General features: G+C 42.4%; 1 protein-coding gene across 3 annotated transcripts in view; it reads left to right on the forward strand.

The window, feature by feature from the left end:
- The window catches only part of MEI4 (meiotic double-stranded break formation protein 4), a 228,762-nt gene that overhangs the window by 102,704 nt on the left and 105,660 nt on the right, over window positions 1–20,398 (forward strand). Inside the window, exon 6 of one of the 3 annotated variants that reach the window (XM_069974674.1) lies at window positions 909–965. The exons of the other annotated variants lie outside the window; for them this stretch is intronic. The gene's annotated coding sequence lies outside the window, so the exon portion shown is untranslated. Of the gene's footprint in view, window positions 1–908; window positions 966–20,398 lie in introns of those variants that run through there. 3 annotated transcript variants of the gene reach the window in all.

The raw sequence follows: 20,398 nt of genomic DNA on the forward strand, positions 1-20,398 counted from the left end.
GCAGATCCACCGAGGAAAATTCCATGCAGAAATTTTGCTGTATGAACTGCAGCATAAAATAGTTTTAAAAAAACTTTACGTATTTGTTATTGCCACATTAATGACCAAAAACTATATCATTATTTGTCTCATACGGTGAACACTATTAAAAAAAAGTGTATACAAAAACAAAACAAACCCCACCCACCTCTGTCAAGAAAAATTGTACATGTGACTCAATTACAATGACAGCTGTTGGTACATTGTACTAGTTCAGGACCTTTTGGGTTTGTTTCTGTTTTGAAGGTTCATTGAATTTAAAGTGACCCTGTACCCACAATCTGCCACCCCCAAACCACTATTATTGTCGGATAGCTGCTTTTAACCAGTCCTGGGGTCCATTTGACAGGTGATGCAGTTATTGTCCTAAAAAACTACTTTTAAACTTGCAGCCCTGTGTCAAATTGGTGTGGCTTACTGTGTTTGTGCCCTAGGCCTGCACTGCCTCTCTGTCCCTCCTTCCCACCCTCTTCACCATTAGGAACACCCTAGGCAGCATTTTTCCTATTCATTACTTTTCTGAACACTGCACATGTGCTGGATAGTTAAAGGCTGTAAAGACTGTGAAAGGATGGTGAAAAAAAACAATTGTGTGTTATTAACTAAAAATAACATCTGTTGTTTGCAACAAACATCCGTGAATGATTGTCATTAACATTATTTCGATGTCGGCGGAAACAACGTCCGTTATTTTAATACACTATGTGCGGCGGCCGTCTTGCTATTGACTTCAATGCATTCCATGCTTTCCATTAGTTTTGTTTTGTGTAGAGTTTCCCTATTGCTATATTCTTACAGTCGTAACTGAATTAATAAATTTTCTTTGTATAACACTTACATGTTCTTCTGCATTTTACAATCATCAAAAGAAGAAAACCTCCAACATGACATATCAAAGAAGATACAAACATCTGAGTAACATAGAGGATTGCATGTAATGAAGAAAATAATGTTCAATCCATGAAATGGTAATGTTCTGTTTTAATCTGTTTATTGAACATAAAAAAAGTTTATAAACTGTAATATAAAAACTACATTTAGAAGGGATCCCAGTAAAATGATAATTATTACAATCCGTTTCATCTACTGTTCAGGAACAATCATGTTACAGTACAGTAGGTAATCCGAAAATAGAGAGTGCTATTATTTAGTACTGTGAAGCATGAATGTCTCCTCTCAGCTACACTCTGCCTCATCAGCTAATTCATTGTATTGGAGAAAATTGACTGTGTGATATCTCAAACACTATTTAAAGCCTGTAAATTGGGAAGTTCAGTCTGTCTGTATACTTTGTAAGAAGACTGATAATATTTCATTTAAAGGAGGAGTCTGGCAATTTATAAACTCCAACAGCCGGCAGGGGGAGGGGGGAAATTGGTTACAAGTACTAACTTACCTCTCCCCAATTCTGCAGTGAAATGCGGGACCGGCCCTGGGACCCCGGCCGGAAGGCCTGAGTTGTGATGAGCAGCCTTTCCTGGCTGATGGACTGGCCGCTCAGCTAATCAGCGACTGGAGCGGCGTCCCACCCCAGAGTGGCCAGTCCATCAGCCGAGTCATGACGTGTCAGCGCTGGAGACCCCAGAGCCCAGCAGGGGTGGATCTGGTGGACCGATCTGGTGGCTCACCGCAGATACGGGAAGAGGTAAATTGGTACTTGTAATCAATTCCCCCCCCCCCCCCCCCCCTTGGCGGCTGCTGGAGTTTATAATCTACCAGACCTCCTTTAATAGAATCTTCTTTTCTGGTTTGTATCCATTTGTATCTGCTATGCCATAAATTCCAGGCTTGCTATCATTATTCTGTTTAAAATGTTATGCAACAAGTTATATGCAGAGTATGAAGTGCCATTATTTTTAAAAAGGACATCAACTTTTTTAGAGGTTTCATATGCATTTTAGTGCCATATCTTTATATTGTGTCATTTTATGGCTATGTTCACATGACATTTTTTTCTGGTCGTTGTTTTGAGTATCAAATAACAACTGTGGTTTAGTGGCTTCAATGCCCGTCAGTTCCGGATGCTAGGACATTTTTCTAATTTAGGTGGACTGATGGGCCTTTTGTGTGTGTCTTTAATTGAAAAGTCATGGGTGTGTCTTCAATAGTTAAGATGGTGAAAAAACTGTGAAAAAAGAAAAACTGTGTGAACAAAAAAAAAATTTCCATTGTTTGCAAAAGACACCCTAACCTTTTATTCACACGTTGTAACAGTGCGGCTGTATTTGCGGCTGTAATTGTGCGGCGGTATTTTTGGTGGTTCGTGTGTATGCTTGGAAGTATAGGATATACGGCTGCACAGTGCACACTATGTCTGAATCTACGGCCCGATCGTAAACGGACCCGTAAAAAATGAACAAGACCATTGTTTGCGGCTGAACATGCGGCCGAGGATTGACAGGCGGTCCGTACGGAGTACTTCAAAAATAGCCGGCAATGATGCCGAATGCCGATGCCTCTAATAGTTAATATATTACATTACTAAAACACATTTTCTTTGTAATCAAGACACTTTCGTTGGTCAATAATTTATTTCTAACGAATCCATCATTTTGCAATTAAATATACTGTTAAAAAAATAGATATATAAATAAATGTATATTTATCTATATATTTATTTTTTGACAGTATATTGAATTGCACAATGATGGATTCGTTAGAATTAAATTATTGACCAACGAAACTGAATTTATTTCCACGAAAATGTGTTTTATTCATTAAATATTAATTAGTACAGGAAGCTCTATAAGCCGGTAATTCATATTCCCGGCAATAGAGCATTCTGTACTAATCATCACTTTACTTTAATTAAAACATCAAATGTTTCTTCTAATTATGTTATGACAATAGCATTATTAGAAGAAACATTTAGAATTATATGTGCGCTCAGCTGATTGGCTGTTCGGCTGAGCGCACATATAATGAGCCGGTCCGCAGCACAGTCACTTCATTGTGCTGCGGACCAGCGAAGAGGACACATCGGGGTGAGTATACAGATCTCCCCACCCCCTCCCCTGCACTGCACCCCACCCAGCAAGGAAGGGGGGTCACTTAACCCCTTCCTTGCTGGGATGGGTGCAGTCTGACATCAGTCTGGCCCCCAGGGGGTTAAAGGGGATGCAATACATCCTCCCTTAACCCCTTGGGGGTCAGACTGTAAGCAGCGATCTGTAAAGATGCTGCATACTGTAAGGAGCACAACACCGCTTACAATGATGGGTGTTGTGCTCCTGTTTGTGTGTTTTTTGTGTGTTTCTCCCTTTTTGTTTTTCAGATATCGGTATCCTGGGGATTACGTCGGATTCCATGGACTACGTCGATGACCAGCGGTTGTTCTTTGAATTTTTTTAATAAAATGGTCAATGAGGGGTGTGGGGGTGTTTTTATTTGAATAAAAAAATATTTTAAACTTGTGTCTTGTCTTTATTTCTTTACTTTATAGACTTAGTAGTGGAAGCCGTCTAATAGACGGAATCCATTACTAAGTCGGGGCCTAGTGTTAGCCGGTATAAAATGGCTAACACTAACCCCCCATTATTACCCCAGTACCCAATGCCACCAGGGGTACTGGGAAGAGCCGGGTGCCAGTGGTCTCGGAGCGTCAAAATTGGCGCTCCTGGACTGGGGCGGCAGCAGGCTGGTAAGATTTAGGCTGGGGAGGGCCTAAACCAATGGCTCTTCCCACCCTGGTGTTACCAGGCTGCTGTCGATTGGTTTTTAACCCGGCTGGTTATAAAAATAGGGGGGACCCTATGCGTTTTTTTTAATTATTTATTTATTTAAAAAAAAAAAAACGCATAGGGTCCCCCCTATTTTTATAACCAGCCGGGATGGGAGCTGAGCAAGCTGAGTCACCTGACAAGGCAGGGGAAGGGGAGGCTTGTGTAACAGGAGCTAAAGCAGCCCTCCTACTGATGACTTATCGTCACAAGAAGGAGCTGAGAGAAAAAACTGATGACGACAGTAATTAGGTATGTGTGAGTTTAGTGAACTTCCTAATGGGGGGTGGAGGGGGGGAAAGACAGGGAAAGGAGGCAGATAGGTGATTGAAGCATATTACAGAGTTATATAACTTTGTAATGTGCTTCAATTTCTGGGAAAAAGTTTTTAATGGGAATTGTCCTTTAAAAAGCTAAAGACAATTAGCTCTCTGCTTCACTGCTCTGATAACCTCTGACCTCTGTTCTCTAAACTCCTGCAGAGGTCAGGGGTTATCAGTGCAGGAGTAGTGAAGGTAATTGTCTTCTGCCTATTAACCCTTTTTTGTGTTGCAGCATGTAAGAGAACACTGGGTCACTTACACACTGCAGTACATAAGGGGTTAGGCAGAAGGTACAGTAGTCTGCTCCTGCACCTATGTATATAACCATGAGGCTCCTAATAGGCTGTATAGTTAAATACAGTGGATGGACAGAACAAGCAGACATTGGCTTTCTGCTTGGCCAGTCACTGTTGTGGCTGCACGCAGGATTCTGCCTCTGGCCACAAGAGATTTATTTTTGGCCACGTCACTGAGTATATATATATATATATATATATATATATATATATATATATATATATATATAGTGTGTAGGGGAGAGGGCCCCATACAGTTTTTTGCTATGGGACCCCAACTATTCTAAGTACTGCCTGCGGATCCAATTCTTATTAATAAAACCTGTGCTCGGCAGTATTTTGCCTCAGCAACTGTACTGTCCAGAGTGTAGCTGCAGTTCTCGGTATCTGATGTCCGATCAGGCAGGACAATCCACTTTCATAGCCTTGTTTTGTTTTTTAAACTTTATCATTTCAATAAGGGACATTGAGGGGGGGAGTGTTAACAATTTTTATAAAGATTAATCTGTAGGCTTTTTTAAACAGAATAGGGAACAGGCTTAGAGGGGTTAATGGTCTGGGCCAACATTTTACAATGATCTCAGTGACATCAGGCGATGTCTTCTCTGTAGTAGTTCCCTTTCTTCTCCATCTGATCTATATTGCTATAACTTATTCCATCTTTGTCTTATCAAGTTTGAAGCAAGGACATATCCGGCTCTCTACATTTTCAGTAAATCCTCATCCTATAGACTAAAAAAGGTTTGTTACTGTCATATGCTGTACTCTTTGAATATAATAGTACCACACGTGGCGCCTACTGAATATAATACTGCCACATACTGTAACCTTTGAATATAACACTACCACACACTGCTCCCTCTGAATATAATATTGCCATTAATAATTAATAATTCTCCTCTTAATTTAATGCTGCTACAAAATGTGCCCTCTAAAGAGGTGCTTCTCAAACTGTGAGGCGCCCCCTAGTTGTTGGTGAAACACAGCTGGAGAAGCAGTATTAACAAAAGTGACGATAAGCTGCACAATCCTTTCCTTGGCTGCAACAAATTCTGGTTTAGGAACATTATTGACTTATTTTGTACTTTTCTTTAAAAGGGGTTGTCCAGCAAAAGTTTTTTCTTTCAAATCAACTGGTGTTAGAAAGTTGTATAGATTTGTAATTTACTTCTGTTAAAAAATCTCAAGTCTTCCCATACTTATAAGCTGCTGTATGTCCTGCAGGAAATGTTTTATTTTCAGTCTGACACAGTGCTCTCTGCTGACATCTCTGGCTGAGACAGGAACTGTGTCTCGGTTTTCTATGAATCCCCATAGAAAACCTCTCCTGCTCTGGACAATTCCTGTCCCGGCCAGAGATGTCAGCAGAGAGCCCTGTGTCTGTCTGAAAATAAAACACTTCCTGCAGGACATACAACAGCTAATAAGTATGGGAAGACTTGACATTTTGAAATAGAAGTAAATCTACAAATCTATATAACTTTCTGACACCAGTTGTTATAAAAGAATTTTTTTTTTACTGTAGTACCCCTTTAATCTAATGCTGCTTTTCTTTAAATGTTTTACAGAATTTATAAGCCAAATGAAGGGTAGACTAAGCAATAGTTTTTATTTTTGCATGAACTTCAACCACAGATGGTGAGGCCCCAGTGTCCATTTGGTCATGCGGATGAAGCCCAGGCATTAGGTGAGGTTCAGATACTTTCCTTGCTCCCGGCATGATATTGATACATCATGCCAGGCGGGGGAAGACTCCACTACAAGGCTTTCCCATCCGTAGCGCCTGTAGAATACTGGACAAGGGAATAAGCTCTAAATTCTGTGTAAGGCTGCATTCACACGTATAGGATCCGTAGCAGATCTGCTGCAGATTTGATTTGCTTTGAATCTCAAACTTCAAATCTGCTCCATCAAATCTGCTGCCGTTCCTGTACGTGTGAACGCACCCTAATACTGTCACACACTGTACACACTGTTTGAGAGAAAACAAAACCAAAACATGAATTCATGTTATGAAATGTTCCTATGTGTTCCTTCTTAAAAAAAAGAAAAACGGGAAATACGCCATTTTCTGACTTCTTATTCTAAGTCCGCATTATCTATCTTTGACCTTTAGAATAAAAGATGACCTAATATACTGTAAGTAAATTTAGGCCATGTTTACATGGTGTAAGAGACCGCCAAGCGGCCGGTCTGTGAAAAGATCTTTCGGCCCGCAGCGTTCTGATGCGGGCGCATCCATGCGCGCCTGCATCAGAACTCACCGCTGCACGCTATGAAGCTTGCAGCCAGACCCGCTCGCTCTATAGTGTGCACTGACAGAGCTTTCTGCGGCCGCTATTCAATGAATAGCGGCCGCAAAAAAACTGACATGTCAGTTGTTTGCGGCGCCTCTTGAGGTCCCGGCCACAGCGTATACTATGTGTATATGCTCCGGCCGGGACCCTATAGGCAGCAAGCCAACGTATTTTTTTGTATTAACTACGGCCATTGTTGCAATCAGCAACAACGGCCGTAGAAATACGAAAAAATACGTTGTGTGAACACATCCTAAATCTGCCAACAAATATGAAAATGGTATGTTTTTTCTGTGTGGTCACAAATGGAATAGTTAGCAGGCTAAACGTTTCAGATATTACGTGCTTAATATGTTATTTCCAATATAGGCTGATTGTATCGTTTGGAAACACTATACAGAATGGTTACATGACAACTCCATTGTGAACTACAGAAAAGGATTTCTCATACCATTTCCTATCTGCTTGAAAGTCTAGAGACGTTTAGGTTTAATTTCTATTACTCTGTGCTGGGAATAGTCTGACACTAGGAACGTTATTGAAGTGGATGCATTTCCAGTTCAGAGACTTCAGGATTTAACAGTATTTCAATGTTTACTTACTAAAGATACAGCTTTCGGTTTGAATAAATGTACAGTTTATCTTTTTTTTTTTTTTTTCTTTTGCAGGTCTAACATGCCTAATGCCTAATAAAAGGCTAAAAAAAAAACAGTAGAACAGTAAGTCATGCAAGGTCTAAATCATTCCTGTGGTGGTAGAATAATAGATACCCCAGAGATATTGCAGGAATTATTTGGTGTAATCTACTTATTCTTTTAGTATGCTCACTGTAGCAACAGATGTAAAAAACAAAAAAACAAAACAGAACTATGCAGCAGACTTAGGGACTTATTTATGCTATACAAAAGGTGTTAAAAAAATAAAATAAAAAAGTTTTAAAACATTTAAAAAAGAAAACTAATAAAAATGGCCCAATAAAAATTTAAATGACCCCCATTCCCATTATACAGATAAAAATATAAAAAAAAAACCCCATAAACAATTAACATATTACATATCGTAGGGTGCGGGATTGTCCGAGCTATTAAAATATAACAATATTGTTCCTGCCTGGTAAACTGTGTAAATGAAAAGCAGGGAAAAAAAGACCAGGATTGCTGATTTTTCAAAATTATATAATAGAAATAAATCAATAAAAAACAATCAATTTTTCTTTTACACTAATATGATACCAATAAAAACTAGGGCTCATGACTAGTGATGAGCAAACATGGTAATCGTTCGAGTATTAGGGTACTCGATGGTACTCGTTACTCGGACGAGCATCTCGCGATACACAAGAAAATCTCATCATCCGTTTCCTGTAAGTTTGAGCGCAATTTCTCAGCCAATAAACACGCAGGAGACTCTTTGGTACATCCTGCAGTCACATGGGACCCATACATGTCAATAGCAGTGATTGGTTGGCCAGATCAGATGACCCTGCCATATAAAAAATCGCGGCCGGTAGTGCTCGCTTTAGACGTATGCTGGAAGAGATTAGGGACAGAGTTGCTGCTGGTCAGGGAGAGCGTTCGGGAGGGAATTAGTGTTCCAGTAGGCAGGGAATACTAGCGAAACAACCAGACAGCTCTTGTAAGGGCTTCAAATCGTTTTTAATTTGTATTACTCCAGACTGCTGGCTGGGACTTGCAGTGCAGCTACCACGATATCGGCAGCACATTGTGGTGATCGGCTGCTGGCAGAAATGGGACATTGGGTGTTGCATACAGACCCCTAAGAAGTGCTCAGTACTCTTTTATGATTTTGTGGCTGGTGGTGCTGCTGTCGTAGATTGTATTGCTGGGATTTGTAGTACACCTGCATAGAACTTCACTGCTCATTGTCCTGTGTAACAGGTGCCATAGACCACAGCCCACCACTTACACACAGACTCTAGAGACAGCCTCTAAATACTAGTGTGACACTGACCACCAGTATATTTACTTATTTCTGTATTTACTACTCAAGGCATATCTAAGCTCAGTAGTGATTGCCCTGTGTAAGGGGGTGTCACCCAGTGTATAGGTGCAGCCACCACCATATTGTATACCACAGCCTCCAATAAACTAGTGGGACCACTAGTATATTTGCTGATTTCTGTATTTACTACTCAAGGCATATCTAAGCTCACTAGTGATTGCCCAGTGTAAGGGGGTGTCACACAGTAGTGTATAGCTGCAGCCACCACCAGATTGTATACCAAAGCCTTCCAAAAACTAGTGGGACCACTAGTATATTTTCTGATTTCTGTCTTTGTTACTCAAGGCATATCTAAGCTTTCCACTGATTGCTTTGTGTAAGGGGGTGTTACACAGTGAATAGGTGCAGTCACCAACAGATTCTATACCACAGCCTCCAGCTATCTCAGTCTTGAATGTGTCCATAAAATGGGGAACCCAAGGGGTAAGGGTCGAGGACGAGGGCATGGGGTTCCAAGCGATGCAGTGGGCAGTGGCAGACGTTCACTCCCTAGCTTCTTCGCGCAACTTACGGGGTCTCATGGTAGACCGATATTAAAACCGCTGCAGTGTGAACAGGTGATGACGTGGATAGCGGATAATGTGTCCAGTAACTTATCCACCACCCAGTCTTCCACACAGTCCACCCACGCTACCCAAGGGAGTGTAACCCTTGCTCCATTAGCTCAGCCTTCTTCCCCACAGCCTGACCCCTCAAGGGAAAGGAGGGATTCAGATCCACCACCACCATGCTCCCAGGAACTATTTTCCCTGAGTCTGAGCAACCGGAGCAGTCGATCTGTCCTGATGCCCAAACTATGCAGCTCACGCAGTCAGTGGGTGATGAGAGTGGGGACTTGCATGCAGGGTTTGAAGAGGTGTCAATTTTTGGACGTCTTGGGGGACTGTGCATGTGGAGAAGAATTCCTACTTACAGCAATCGATGTGGAATCGCTTTATACACGGATTCCCCAAGACTTGCCAATAGCCAGTATTAGGACAATATTGGAGAGAACGAATAAAAGCAAGGACTATATACACTTTGTTTGCGAGGGTCTGGATTTGGTCCTGTCCAACAATGCTTTCCAATTTGATGGTACATGGTTCCTGCAGGTTTCTGGAGTAGCCATGGGCACTCCGGTAGCCTGCAGTGTAGCTAATTTATTTTTGGCTGTTTTTGAGATGAATTCTGTTTTTACACCATCTAATCACTTTCTCAGGTTCATCCACAGATATGTACGATTTGTGGATGACGTATTCATAGTTTGGACAGGTACGTCAGTTGAGTTTGCTAAATTTGTGGAATTATTAAATACATCAAATGACATGAATATGTTTTTTACCTGTAAAATAGAAGAAAAAAGTCTGGAATTCTTGGATGTATTGGTTTGTAAAAAAGATGGTGGTTTGGAAACAGAGGGATACAGAAAACCCACCTCATCCAATACCTTGCTTCACTACAATAGCTATCACACAGAGGCTACAAAAAAGGCAGTGCCATATGGGCAATTTTTACGCCTGAGGAGAATCAATAGTAGTATGGAATCCTTTCTGCGTCAGGCGGATGATTTAACCCAACGCCTGCTGCAGAGAGGTTATCTGGTGGAGGCATGCAATAAAGCAAAAATGAAAGATAGGGAAACTCTCCTTAGAGCTGCGTCACAACAAAAAAAGAATAAGAAGAATAATAATAATAATTCGCCTTTTCCTTTAAGCTATCTCCAATGGCCCCACAAATTCGCAGTGTTATAAATAAATATTGGAATATACTGGAGGGGGACTCTTCTTTAGGGGAATGGGTAGATAACAAACCCTTTGTAACATTTAGACGAAGTATGAACTTAAAAGATAACTTAATTCATAGCAAGTTTGTCTCTAAAAAAGATAACACCAATATGTGGTTAAAAAATGATTTAAAAGGCAACTATAGATGTGGTTCCTGTAAATGGTGTCTGGCAATAATGAAAGGTACTAGCCTGCAACTAAATGGGGTAGACATACAGTAGTAGTAAAAGACTTTATTTGTTGTAAGACCACCCATGTTGTCTATTGTGTTACTTGCCCGTGTGGCCGAATCTATATAGGTCAAACAAAAAGAGCTCTTTGTACTCGATTTAGAGAACATATATACTCGTTAAAGACTGGAGTAGGAGCCACTAGATTAATCAATCATGTAAATGAAAGTCACAATGGAGACTCCTCAGTACTAAGGTTTGCCGGGATAGCAAGGGTTTATGGAAGACTAGGGCAGGATAGACACCGAGCCCTCTTGAGAACAGAGTTACTATGGATAATGCGCACTGAAGCGGAAGGACCTGGAGGTTGTAATGAGAGAGTAGATTGCAGCCTCCTATTGTAACTCGTATTCTGATCTGTTTATATGCAGCGGATCATTGTTTTTAACATTGTATATAAATTAGTTTTGTATGTTATTATCACTAATTATGTCTCACATGTTTCCTGAACGTCACCACTATGTGGATATTTAAATAACGTGATGACGTTCAAAGAGGGTGGTCCGTAGAAGCGCCGTAGAGGGAGTGAAACAGCCTGTCACCAACACTCCTGCTGCGTCTGCATTCACCTTACCTGCACCATGTCCTGCATCGATATGTTTTTATCAAGATGAAAATAAAGATAAAGAACTTTTAACTGGTTAGTGCAACTCTATTCTTCTTTGTTGTACTGGATTGATATTGCCTATATACATTTTTTGAGTTTGCACCTCCATTTTTCTGTTGCGGAGCCTGTTTGCTGGAAATAGCCTGAGTGCTGGATGCGACTTGTAGTGCCGCCACGATTCCTGTCTTTGCATGTTTGAAGAAGTGTCTGATGATGACAATGAGACCCGGTTGTCAGACAGTGAGGTTGTTGTCATGGATGTAACTCAAAGTGGGGAGCAGAGTGAGGAATTGGAGGAAGAGCTGGTGGATGAGGACGGGGTGACTGACCTGAGCTGGGTGAATAAGCCTAGTGAAGACAGTGCTTATGAGGGGAAGGCAAGTTCAGCCACAGGACCGGTTGGAAGAGGAAGAGCAAGTAGATCAGCAACTGTTTCATGGAGTCATACTCCCTTGGCCAGGCCTAGATGTTTGCAAGTCTGGAGGTCCTTTAAAGAAACTGTGGATGACCAACGGACTGTAGTGTGCAACATTTGCCATGCCAGGATCAGCAGGGGAGCCACCACTACCAGCTTTACCACTACCAGCATGCGCAGGCATATGAGTGCTAAACACCCCACTCAGTGGAACCAAGGCCATTTAGTGACTGCAAGTCACACCCCTGCTCCTTCCCTTGTGTCACTTGCTGGCTCTGTCAGTCCCCCCGCCCAGGCCCCAGGCACGAGCGCCTCCTTCCCTACACCCACCCCTTCACCTCCACTATGCTCCACACCCTCCAGCAAGGTTTCCAAGCGCAGCGTTCAACTGTCCCTACAACAGACAATTGAACGGAAGAGCAAATACAGTGCCACTCACCCACATGCACAAGCCTTAAATATGCATATAGACAGACTGCTGAGCCTGGAGATGCTGCCCTATCGACTGGTACTCTTTCCCCAGCCGCCACTACTTTTCACGGTGTGCTGTCCCAGCCCTACACCAGCACGTGTCAGATAACATCATCTGTGAAATGAACAACGCGGTCAGTGACAAGGTCCACCTAACCACGGACACGTGGACAAGTGCTGGCGGGCAGGTACACTATATCTCCCTGACGGCACATTGGGTCAACTTGGTGGAGGCTGGGACAGAGTCTGACCCTGGTTCCGCTCATGTGCTGCCCACACCGAGGATTGCGGGGCCTACCTCGGTCGCGGTCTCTCGTGATTTGTTTACCTCTTTCTCCTCCTCTTCTTCCTCCTCCCCTCTATTACCCTCCATGAGCACGTCGCCTCCATTTCGTAGCGCTAGCTGCATCAGCACTGCGGTGGGTAAGCGCCAGCAGGTGGTGTTGAAACTGCTGAGCTCAGGCTACAAGAGGCACACGACCCAGGAGCTGTTGCAGGGCATCATGGCGCAGACAGATCTTTGGCTTGCGCCACGGAACCTCAAACCAGGCTCTGCAACTCGGCAGCCTCACACATGTACCATGCCTGGCCCACGTGTTCAAGCTAGTGGTGCAGCGGTTCCTTAAGACCTACCCCAATTTGGCTGACTTGCTCAGCAAAGTGTGGGGCATCTGTGTGCATTTCCGCAAGTCAACCACGGATGTCTCCACCCTTAGGGCAGTGCAAAAGCGCTTGCAACTGCCGGCTCACAGACTGCTGTGCGACGTGTCCACACAGTGGACTTCCACCTTCCAGATGGTAGCCAGGGTTTACCAGCAACGCAGAGCCATTGTGGAATGCCAGATGTCAACCTCGGTAAGAAGCGGTCAGGTCAGTCTACTTGCTCAAATCTACAATGAGGAGTGGACGTGGATGTCTGCTATCAATCAGGTACTGGGCCCCTTTGAGGATTCAACACAGATGGTCAGCGGCGATGCCGCCATCACCAGCCTCACCATCCCGCTGCTGTTTCTGCTTCAAACCTCCCTGCTCAGCCTGAAGTCTGAGACTTTGCCTTCATCTCAGGAGACGGGGGAAGAACATCCGCCAATAGATAGCCAGACCACCCTGACGTCAGTTTCTCAGCACGAAGTAGAGGAGGAGGAAGAGGAGCAGACTGCTGGCGCGACTGAAGAGGGTACCCATGGTCAATCCTTAGCTGTTGAGCATGTATGGCCTGAAGAGGAGGAATTGGTGGAGAAGGAGAAGGGAATTGAAAGTCAGCCTTTTGAGGAGAGGGAATTCTTTCATGTTGGGACCCTGGCGCACATGGCTGACTTTATGTTAGGCTGTCTTCCTGTGACCCTTGGGTCAAAATTTTTTTTGACAACACCGATTACTGGGTGTTCACCCTTCTGGACCCTCGGTACAAACAGAACTTTTCCACTCTCATTCCTGCCGAGGAAAGCAGTATGAGAGTGAATCAATGTCAACAGGCCCTGGTGCAGAAGCTGAAAATGTTCTTCCCATCTGACACCACTAGCGCCAGAGGACGTAGTTCTGTGGGCCAAAAAGCGGGGGAGAGGAGGGGTGGAGCAGGCAGCTTGTCAAGGGGCAGGGGAACACTCTCCAAGGCCTTTGACAGTTTCATGGCACCCCAGCAAGACTATGTCAACCGTCCCCGGGCCTAGATGGTGAGGGAGTAGCTTGTTGACCATACCAGCGTCCTTCCCGATCACTCTGCTACATACAACTACTGGGTTGCAAAGCTTGATACGTGGCCCGAACTGGCGCCTTGGAGGTGCTGTGCTGCCCTGCCGCTAGCGCTTTGTCAGAGCGGGTCTTCAGTGCAGCTGGTGCCATCATCACTGACAAGCGCACCCGCCTGTCAACTGACAATGCTGACAGGCTGACGTTTATAAACATGAACAAAGCCTGGATTTCACCTGAATTCAACTGTCCCCCCGGGGAAAGCAGCTTAACATGAAGATTCTTGGTATCTTCTCTCCTCCTCCTCCTCCTTCAATTCTCAGCCAACAGCCAATTCTTCTTCCGCCATGCTGTGTGTGGCATAATTTTTGGGAGGCTCACCTCCTACCGCTTCCACCTTGGTCACTCTGTCATCACCGCCATGCTGTGTGTGGCATAATTTTGGGAGGCTCACCTGCTACCGCTTCCACCTTGGTCACTCTGTCATCACCGCCATGCTGTGTGTGGCATAATTTTTGGGAGGCTCACCTGCTACCGCTTCTACCTTAGTCACTCTGTCATCACTGCCATGCTGTGTGTGGCATAATTTTTAGGAGGCTCACTTGCTACCTCGCTCACTTTTATTAGTTCTCTGTGTCCTCACTGCCATGCTGTGTCAGATGTCATTTTTGGTAGGCTAACTTCCTACCTTACTTACTTTTATTGGTTCTCTGTGTCCTCACTACCATGCTGTGTCAGGCCAAATTTTTGGGAGGCTCACTTACTACCTCACTCACTTTTATTGGTTCTCTATGCCCTCACATCCATGCTGTGTCAGACTACGTTTTTGGGTGGTTCATATGCTACCTCTGTTTTAATGGTTCGCTGTGTTCTCACCGCCATTCTGTGTCAGGCTAAATTTTGGGGTGCTTCATATGCTACCTCTGTTTTAATGGTTCCCTGTGTTCTCACTGCCATGCTGTGATAGGCTAAGTTTTTGGGTGGTTCATATGCCTACCTCTGTTTTAACCAGGCTGTTCCCCAGAATTTGGCATAATGGTGGGATTAGGCAGCCTCAGAGGCATCCATACATGCTGCCCCTGCTGTTTCCTGTCCATTTCTCTGGTGTTTCCATCATTTTCTTAGGTTGACAGGTTTTCACACAACCTTCCCTCTACCGAACTTGACTTCAATGGGGTTTGTTTCTCGAAACGAGTATCGGGAAATATTCGTCTCGAGTAACAAGCACCCGAGTATTTTAGTACTCGTCATGATTCATGACGCAAAAAAAGTCACACTCTAACCAGCCCTGTCGGTGGAAAAATAAAAGCACTATGATTCAATATGACTTCCGGGCATCAATGACCTTCGGTCATGAAGGAGTTAAAAAAAAACTTTTTAAAAAAAAAAAATTATTTTTCTGTGTACAGTACAGTACAGTATCATTTTGTTTAGATAGGACTTTTTTATCACTTTTTATTATTTTTTTCTGATATGATTTGCTTTTAATCTTTGGTATTTTATTACTTTACACTGTTCACCATTTGGGACATCAATAACTTAACAGTATGGCAATTCCACACGAGGTGATACCAAATATGTTAAATTTGTTAACTTTTATTTATTTAAAAAAAAATGATAATCTGGAGCTGTTTATGGTGTCTATGTCCATGAGACTTGCAGTAAAGCATGTCACTTAACCCTTAGGGGACACAGCCAGTTTTCATTTTTGCATTTTCGTTTTTCCCTCCTCGTGTATATAAGGCCATAGCGCCTGCATTTTTCCACCTAGAGACCCAAATGAGCCCTTATTTTTTGCGCAACTAATTGTACTTTGCTATGGCAGATGTAATTTTTGCCTAAAATGTGCCGGGAAACCAGAAAAAAATTATATGTGTGGTGAAATTGAAAAAAAAATTTTTTTTTTTTATTTGGGGGGGGGGGTTGTTTTTACTATGTTCGCCCTGGGGTAAAACTGACTCGTTATATATGTTCCTTAAGTTGTTACGATTACAACGATATGTAACATGTATAACTTTTATTTGATTTGATGGCTTGTAAAAAATTAAAACCTTTTAAAGAAAATATATGTTCTTTAAAATCGCTCCATTCCCAGGCTTATAGCGTTTTTATCCTTTGGTCTATGGGTCTGTGTCAGGTGTCATTTTTTGCGCCATGATGTGATCTTTCTATCGGTACCTTGATTGCGCATATATGACTTTTTGATCGCTTTTTATTACAATTATTCTGGATTTGATGCGACCAAAAATGCGCAATTTTGCACTTTGGGATTTTTTTGCGCTGACGCCGTTTACCGTGTGAGATCAGGAATGTGATTAATTAATAGTTCGGGCGATTACGCACGCGGCGATAGCAAACATGTTTGTTTATTAATTTATTTATTTATTTTTACTTATAAAATGGGGAAAGGGGGGTGATTCAGACTTTTATTAGGGGAGGGGATTTTGTGTTATTAAAAATACATTTTTCTTTTACTTTACACATATACTAGAAGCCCCCCTGGGGTAAGGGTTATTCCCCCTGGGGTTAGGGTTATTCCCCCTGGGGGACTTCTAGTATATGCACTCTGATCTCTCATAGAGATCCATGCAGTATAGTTATACTGCATGAATCCATGAGATCGGTGTTCTATTACTTTTGGCTGCTGCAGCCAAAAGTAATAGAATGCCGAGCCGGGATCAGCGCCATTATGGAGCAGACCCCGGCCCGGTACGGTATGGATGCAGGGATCGCCCCCCCGCAATCGCGCCGCAGGGGGGCGATCCCCCCACTAGACCACCAGGGATGTATAAAAGCAAGTATTTAGAAGCAGCTGTCAACTTTGACAGCTGCTTCTAAGTACTTAATTAGCGGGCACGGCGATCGGACCGTGCCCGCTAACAGCCGCGAGCCCGGGCTACATGCGGCACCCGGGATCGCGGCAGTTCAGAGGGGGGTCGCCGCGCGACCCCCCTCTGAACTCCCATAGCGGCACGAGGACGTTCAATAACGTCCTGGTGCAGCTATGGGTTAATGCTAAAACAATTAGCATTGTTAAAAACAGCCCAAAGAAGAAGACAGACCCCATAGTAATTTACTAAACATAAAAAACTGCAGTCAGAAAAAGCAGATTAGAAAAAAGAATGTGTTCCAATATCTGACTCTATAAGAAAAACAGATTGCTGAACTCAGGGAGACCAGCCAAACGACAACACTGCCGGTTGCTAGTGAAAGCGCTCAATGCAGTGAAGTCCTAGGTGCATTGCCCCCTGGGAAACATGAATATGCAAAAGGGAGCCCGTGGAGCCTCATGGAAGAGTCTCAAAACACAGGACTAGCCAGATATCCCTCCGGGAAGGACCCAGCCAGGGGGTGGCTCCTGTTAGGAAACCACCAAAACCACCATATTAAGTGGCCCTATAAGTCAGTGTAATGACAAGGAATAAACCAAGGCTAGGTAACCATCCACATACAGCTGTTTCGGGGTTTCAGTGTAATGACAAGGAATAAACCAGGAGCTGCCCCTTGGCTGGGTCCTTCCCGGAGGGATATCTGGCTAGTCCTGTGTTTTGAGACTCTTCAATGAGGCTCCACGGGCTCCTCTTTTGCAATATCTGACTCTAATCAGTAAAACACATCTCGGTGATACATGCCCTTTAAGGCACCTTTCACACATCAGTTTTATAAGGTCCGCTAATACAGATCCATAATGGCAGACCATATAATGCCCACAGATTTCAATGATCCTTTTACACATATAATATTCGTCTTAGGTCTACTTAACTGACTCTTGTAAGTAACTTTAAGACAACTTGGTTGGATTTCTGCAATGGAGAAACTTTATGTTCTCTTAGGCTGGGTTCACACTACATTTTTGCAATCCGTTTTTTTTTTTTTCCGTTTTTTGCAAAAACGATCCTTCTCTATTGACTTTCATTATAAATATATATATATCCGTTTTTTTTTTTAATGGACACAAAAATAAGGTCGTCTACGTTTTTGTGTACGTAAAAAAAAAGGACCGTTTTGATCTGTTTTTTTTTTTTATAATGGAAGTCAATGGAAAAATGGATCAAAATGAATGCATACAAATTGCAAAAAACGGATGAAAAAAAACCAGTTTTCAATAACGTAGCCAGTGTGAACCCAGCCTTATGCCCCTTAAGAATTATACACATATTTATCTAAGGTGAAACTCAATGTACATTATAATTTTTGGGATATTATGGTTAAATTAATAACACCCATTTTAATTTGACCGTTCACCTACCCAGAATAACTACAGCCCTATTTGGCAAAATGCTTAAGATATAAAATTATTCCCAATAATCTCAATTTTCTGGCTAAATGTAAAATCAATATAACATTACTTTGTATTCCAAGATACTTTTGGCAGGTTTGCAATGCGCTGTAACTGGCAAATAAATCAGCAAATTATTGTAGTCAGATTAAATAATTATGTTTGAACTAATTGAGCGTAATACTTGAAAAATAAACTGAAAACTGGGATGAAGTAACATGCAATAGAATTCTGGTCACTCATCCGGTTAAACATCGAAAACATTTCTTATGGGATTTAATCATTGTATCACATGTTGCTTTGTATGCTTGTTTCCTTTTGGCAGATTGAGAGGATTAATTATGCTTTACTGAAGTGATAATAATAGATTTTATAATAGGTTAAACCAGACTGCTGCATTTTCCCCATTCCAGCAAAGCAAGCAGTAACATTGATTATTTGTATGCTCATTTAACTGAATGGAGAAGCTACATTTGTTTTCAGTTTATATTCATCATTTACCTCATTGGCAATCTCAAATGTTTACTGATAAGGCTATGTTCACACCACGTAAAAGTACGGCCGTTGTTGCCATCGGCAACAACGGCCGTACTTTGTACGGTGTGGAACACTGCCTTATCTGCTATGGGATCCCGTCCGGAGTGTATCCACATAGTGTAGTATACACTCCGGCCGGGATCCCATAAGGCACCGTAAAGATCTGATATGTCAGTTTTCTGCGGCCACAATTCAGTGAATTGCGGACGCAGAAAGACCTGTCAGTTCACACAAAGAAGCGAGCGACTCCGGCTGTGTGAAGTTCTGATGTGGGTGCGCTCTGATGCACCCGCATCAGAACACTGCGGCCGGAAAGATCATCTGGCTGGTACTGCAGTACCAGCCAGGATGATCTTTGCAGAGACCGGCCGTTCCGTGACCTGGCTGAGTCACGGAACGGCCAGTCATATACGTAGAGTGAACATAGCCTAAGGCAGTAAATGGGTGAGTCTGCTACAGTGCTTTTACACAGAAAGATTATCTGACAGATTATCTGCCAAAGATTTGAAGCCAAAGCCAGAAACAGACTATAAACAGAGATCAGGTCATAAAGGAAAGCCTGAGATTTTTTCTCTTTTTCAAATCCATTCCTGGCTTTGGCTTCAAATCCTCAGCAGATAATCTGTCAGATAATCTTTCTGTGTAAATTGACCCTTAGTGGAACTTATCATCAATTTCATGCTGCCCGAATCACGAGCAGCAAGAAACATTGACAGGCTCCCTTTTTAGAATTATACATGGTCACTGTGAAATGCTGCAGCATTTCAGAGAAATCATAGCTGTAACATAATCAGGATGGCCCCCAGTGGTTTCTTTTCATCTAGTCAACCTTGATTAATAGATCCGTCCCTATTTGTGACTCGGGCAGCATGAAACTGATAATAATACAGGTTCTTCTTAAATAAAATGCAATATACAATTACTAATAAAAACCAACATTTGCTCTTTCTCCTTTTAAATCAACTGGTTTCAGAAAGTTATATAGATTTGTAATTTACTTCTATTTAAAAATCTCAAGTCTTCCAATACTTATCAGCTGCTGTATGTCACATTATGTTACAGTAAGACACAGTTCTCTCTGCTGATATCTCTGCCGGGACAGGAACTGTCCAGAGCAGGAGAGGTTTTCTGTGGGGATTTGCTACTGTTCTGGACAATTCCTGACATGGACAGAGGTGACAGCAGAGACTGAAAAGAAAACATCACTTCCTACAGAACATACAGCAGCTGATAAGTACTGGAAGACTTGAGATTTTTAAATAGAAGTAAATTACAAATCTATATAACTTTCTGAAACCAGTTGATTTGAAAGAAAATTTTTTAACCCCTTTAATAAGACAAAGTCAAACCCTAGATGAAGAAATCCCCCCAATCTATTAGGAACTGCATGCCTCCTAATACATTTGGCGCATCTTTGGCTGCCCTTGAACTCAAATCTAACCAGCTATGACCCTGGCTAGATTTCAACTATATTTATGCACATTCCTGGTATAAATCATAGTAAGGCTATGTTCACACAGCGCCCTTTTTAGGCAAAATACTGGCTGTTATTTGACAATTACAGACGTAAAATAATGTTTCTGATCATTATTGACGGCCGTCATTGTAAAATAATGTACGTTATTTTAAAAACAATGACCTCTATTTTGTATGAAAAGCCAGTGTGTGAACATAAACCTGTCAGGAAGATAAAGTACAAGGTTTAAAAAAA

Source organism: Dendropsophus ebraccatus, chromosome 6 (assembly GCF_027789765.1).
Source record: "Dendropsophus ebraccatus isolate aDenEbr1 chromosome 6, aDenEbr1.pat, whole genome shotgun sequence".
In the NCBI taxonomy this organism is placed as follows: domain Eukaryota; kingdom Metazoa; phylum Chordata; class Amphibia; order Anura; family Hylidae; genus Dendropsophus; species Dendropsophus ebraccatus.